Genomic DNA, 4,631 nt, shown 5'->3' with positions numbered 1-4,631 from the left:
CCCTTCCCTCCCCTTCCCTCCCCTCCCCTCCCTTCCTTTTTCAGACAGGGTCTCACTCCATCACACACACTGGAGTACACACTCATGGCTGCAGCCACGTAGCCATGGTCATGAAGCCATGTGCTCATGAAGCTTCCAGCTTACACAATTGGAGGGTTAATTACAAAGTTGCCCAGCACTCTGCAGTGGGCTGTGTAGGCAATGAGGAAGTACCTTATCTGCAGATAATTTAAAAACAATAAAAACTGCAGCCTAGACCTCCTGGGCTCAAGTGATCCTCCCTCCTTAGCCTCCTGAGTAGCTAGGACCATAGGTGTGTGCCACCACACTCGACTAATTTTATTTTTAATTTTTATTTATTTATTTTTGTAGAGACAAGGTCTTGCCATGTTGCCCAGACTGGTATAACTCCTGGTCTCAAGCCATCCTCCTGCCTTGGCCTCCCAAAGTGTTGGGATTACAGGTGTGAGCCACCACACCTGGCCTTGGGGTATCATTTCTTTTAAGCCTTCTCAACTGACGGAACAAAGAAATATATCTGTATATACCAATGTGTGTGTATATATATATATATATATATATATATATTATATATATACATACATACATACACACACACATATATACACACACACATATCTGTAACTATTTCCATTTGTAACCATCTGTTTATAAATTAAGCTAAACATGAATTCCTATTTATATTTACCACTTGAATCCATGGATCATTTGGTTTGCATAAATTCCCACTCCAATAGCGGGAAACCTGGTTCCCATCATCTGCATCCACCATCCATTTATTTAATTGTTCAATTCCAGTGTACATGTGTCGGATTATCAAAATTGTTAAGCCATACCCCTGTGGGAAACTTTATCAAGTAGAGTACAGTCTTCTGAACACTTTCTTTTGCCTTTAGTGTTACAGCAGACTCCACTCATTTCTTTTTTCATTTCCTTCTTTTTTTTTTTTTTTTTGAGACAGAGCCTCATTCTTCTGCCCAGGTTGGAGTGTTGGAGGGCAGTGGCGCCATCACAGCTCACAGCAGCCTTGACTTCCCAGTCTTAAGTGATCCTCCTGCCTCTGCCTCTCAAGTAGCTGGGACTACAGGCATGTGCCACTACACCCAGCTAATTTTTAAAATTTTTTGTAGAAATAGGGTCTCGCTATGTTGCCTAGGCTTGTCTCCAACTCCTGGGCTCCAGTGATCCTCCCGCCTTAGCCTCCCAAAGTCCTGGGATTAAAAGCATGAGTCACCATGCCTGGCCCACTCATTTCTAAAGTTACTTAGGTCAGCAAGTTTTCCTCTATCCTTTTCATGAGTTTTTTCATACATTTGTAATAAGTGAAGATTGTTTTGTTACATTCTGCATTACATTTTGGAATTCTCTAAATGTCCTAAATGATTTTTTTTTTAACTTTGCATGCATTAAGGTTCACTTTTTGTGCCATTAAGTTTAACGGATATCAACAAATGCATAGTCACATATCCACATTTCATCACCCTAAAAAACCCCCTGTGCTCACTTATCGAACCCTCTCCCCGCCAAACACTGGCAACCACACATCTGTTAACTTTATCTACGGTTTTGCCTTTTTGTGCTATTATTTAAAAAAAAAAAAAAAGATACACAATATTTTTGTTGTTGCTCTTGTCACAGCTGCCACCCATTGAATCCTTACTATGTCCCAGGTCCAGAATTATGCTGTCCCATTTTGAAGATGAGGAAACAAATGCAAATAAGTTGAAGTACTCCCTAGAGACTCATAACAAAAAACAAAGTTTGGCCGGGCGCGGTGGCTCAAGCCTGTAATCCCAGCACTTTGGGAGGCCGAGACGGGCGGATCACGAGGTCAGGAGATAGAGACCATCCTGGCTAATACGGTGAAACCCTGTCTCTACTTAAAATACAAAAAACTAGCCGGGCGACGAGGCGGGCGCCTGTAGTCCCAGCTACTCAGGAGGCTGAGGCAGGAGAATGGCGTAAACCCGGGAGGCGGAGCTTGCAGTGAGCTGAGATCCGGCCACTGCACTCCAGCCTGGGTGGCAGAGCAAGACTCCGTCTCAAAAAAACAAAAACAAAACAAAACAAAACAAAACAAAAAAAAACAAAGTTTGACTTCTATGGTTAACTTCTGAGTTACCTCTGGGAATATTTGTAATATGTCTAATAGCCATACTTCTTTTGTTTGTTTTGATACAGGGGTCTTGCTGTTGCCTAGGCTGGAGTGCAGCGGCTACTCCAGGTGCAATCATAGGGCACTACAGCCTTGAACCCCTGGGCTCAAGCAGTCCTCCTGCCTCAGCCTCAAAAGTGAATGGGACTACAATGTGCGCCACTGTGCCCGGCTAGACTAGCCACATTTCAAGTCCTCGATAGCCGCATGTGCAGTTTATACCATTATATTGGTTTCTGGGTTTTGTTTTGTTTTTGAGACTGAGTCTCGCTCTGTCGCCAGGCTGGAGTACAGTGGCATGATCTCGGCTCACTGCAACCTCCACCTCCCGGGTTCAAGCGATTCTCCTGCCTCAGCCTACCAAGTAGCTGAGACTACAGGTGCACGCCACCAAGACCAGCTAACTTTTCTATGTTTAGTAGAGATGGGATTTCACCATGTTGCCCAGGGTGGTCTCAATCTCTTGATCTCGTGATCTGCCCGCCTCGGCCTCCCAAAGTGTTGGGATTACAGGCATGAGCCACTGCGCCTGGTTATATTGTTTTTTTTTTTTAAATGATCTCTTATTGTTTAGTGAAAAGAAAGGATCTGTAGTCTCAGTTACTCAGGAGGCTGAGGTGGGAGGATCATTTGAGCCCCAGAGTTTGAGGTAGCAGTGAGCTATGATTGCGCCACTGCACTGCAGCCTGGGCGACAGAGAGAGATGCCATCTCACACACATACAAAAGAATAGGGCCCTTATAACGCGCACACTATCATAATCTCTGTTTCTTCTTCTTCTTCTTCTTCTTCTTCTTCTTCTTCTTCTTATTATTATTATTATTATTATTATTATTGAGACAGGGTCCCGCTCTTTCACCCAGGCTGTAGTGCAGTGGTGCGAGCTCGGCTCACTGCAACCTCTGCCTCCCGGGCTCAGGCGATCCTCCGACCTCAACCTCCCAAGTAGCAGAGGCTACAGGGGCATGCCACCATGCCCAGCTAATTTTTGTATTTTTCATAGAGATGAAGTCTCGCCATGTTACTCAGGCCGGTGTTTCCACTATTAACATCACATATGGTATTGCAGACGCATGGTACATTTCTTCCAATTAATAAACCAATAATGATACATTATTTATTAATTAAAGTTCACAGTTTATTTAGATTTCCTTCGTTTTTACCTAATGTTCTTTTTCTACTCCAGGATCCATCCAGCATGCCTCATTGCGCTAGCTGTCATGTCTCTCTGGGCTCCTCTTGGCTGTGGCAGTTTCTCACATATGAACATGACATCACTGTTGATGCTGAGTCAGGTTTCTCTACTGGAAAGTCAGTCTTCTTTTGCCCCTTTTCATACTGTACTCTTTGGAAGGAAGTCACTATGCTCAGGCCACGCTTAAATGAGGAGTTATGCTCTGTCTCCTTAAGGGTGGAATATCTATATAGATTATTTGGAATTTTTCTGCACTGAAGATTTGTCTCATTTATTCAGTAATTTATTTATAATTATCAATAATTTATCAATATGGATTCATAGATAATTATTTCATACTTTAGGTTATAATCCAATACTATTTAATTTTGTTGCTCAAGTTGTTCCAGCTTTGGCTTTTGGGAGCTCTTTCAGTTGGCTCCCTTGTCCCTTTGACACACCCCTATTTTTGTGGGGTTTTCTTGTTGCTGTCAAGCACTTCCTTACTTTCTGGCACTACAAGATGCCTCAAGTTCATCTTTTGTATTTCCTGCCCCAGTCCTAAAATCAGCCATTTCTCAAGAGCTGTTATTGTTTTGGGGAAGGGTATTTATTAGAAATCAAGAACTGGGCGCTAGGTGTGCTCATTGCTACTAGAGTCCCTTCCCTCCCCTCCCCTTCCCTCCCCTTCCCTCCCCTCCCCTCCCTTCCTTTTTCAGACAGGGTCTCACTCCATCACACACACTGGAGTACACACTCATGGCTGCAGCCACGTAGCCATGGTCATGAAGCCATGTGCTCATGAAGCTTCCAGCTTACACAATTGGAGGGTTAATTACAAAGTTGCCCAGCACTCTGCAGTGGGCTGTGTAGGCAATGAGGAAGTACCTTATCTGCAGATAATTTAAAAACAATAAAAACTGCAGCCTAGACCTCCTGGGCTCAAGTGATCCTCCCTCCTTAGCCTCCTGAGTAGCTAGGACCATAGGTGTGTGCCACCACACTCGACTAATTTTATTTTTAATTTTTATTTATTTATTTTTGTAGAGACAAGGTCTTGCCATGTTGCCCAGACTGGTATAACTCCTGGTCTCAAGCCATCCTCCTGCCTTGGCCTCCCAAAGTGTTGGGATTACAGGTGTGAGCCACCACACCTGGCCTTGGGGTATCATTTCTTTTAAGCCTTCTCAACTGACGGAACAAAGAAATATATCTGTATATACCAATGTGTGTGTATATATATATATATATATATATATATATTATATATATACATACATA

The 4,631-nt window shown here is 43.2% G+C and overlaps 1 long non-coding RNA gene across 2 annotated transcripts in view; it reads right to left on the bottom strand.

Moving 5' to 3' along the window:
- Window positions 1–3,334: 3,334 nt before the first annotated feature.
- The window catches only part of LOC108544554 (uncharacterized), a 17,099-nt gene continuing 15,802 nt past the window's right edge, over window positions 3,335–4,631 (bottom strand). The window contains exon 4 of one of the 2 annotated variants that reach the window (XR_001889882.1): window positions 3,335–3,521. This is a non-coding gene — a long non-coding RNA (uncharacterized LOC108544554). Of the gene's footprint in view, window positions 3,581–4,631 lie in introns of both variants that reach the window. The other variant, XR_001889881.1, reaches the window with a different exon arrangement.

Source organism: Rhinopithecus bieti, unplaced genomic scaffold, assembly GCF_001698545.2.
Source record: "Rhinopithecus bieti isolate Rb0 unplaced genomic scaffold, ASM169854v2 scaffold_27016, whole genome shotgun sequence".
Lineage (NCBI taxonomy): Eukaryota > Metazoa > Chordata > Mammalia > Primates > Cercopithecidae > Rhinopithecus > Rhinopithecus bieti.
This window is presented reverse-complemented; position numbering and strand designations above follow the sequence as displayed.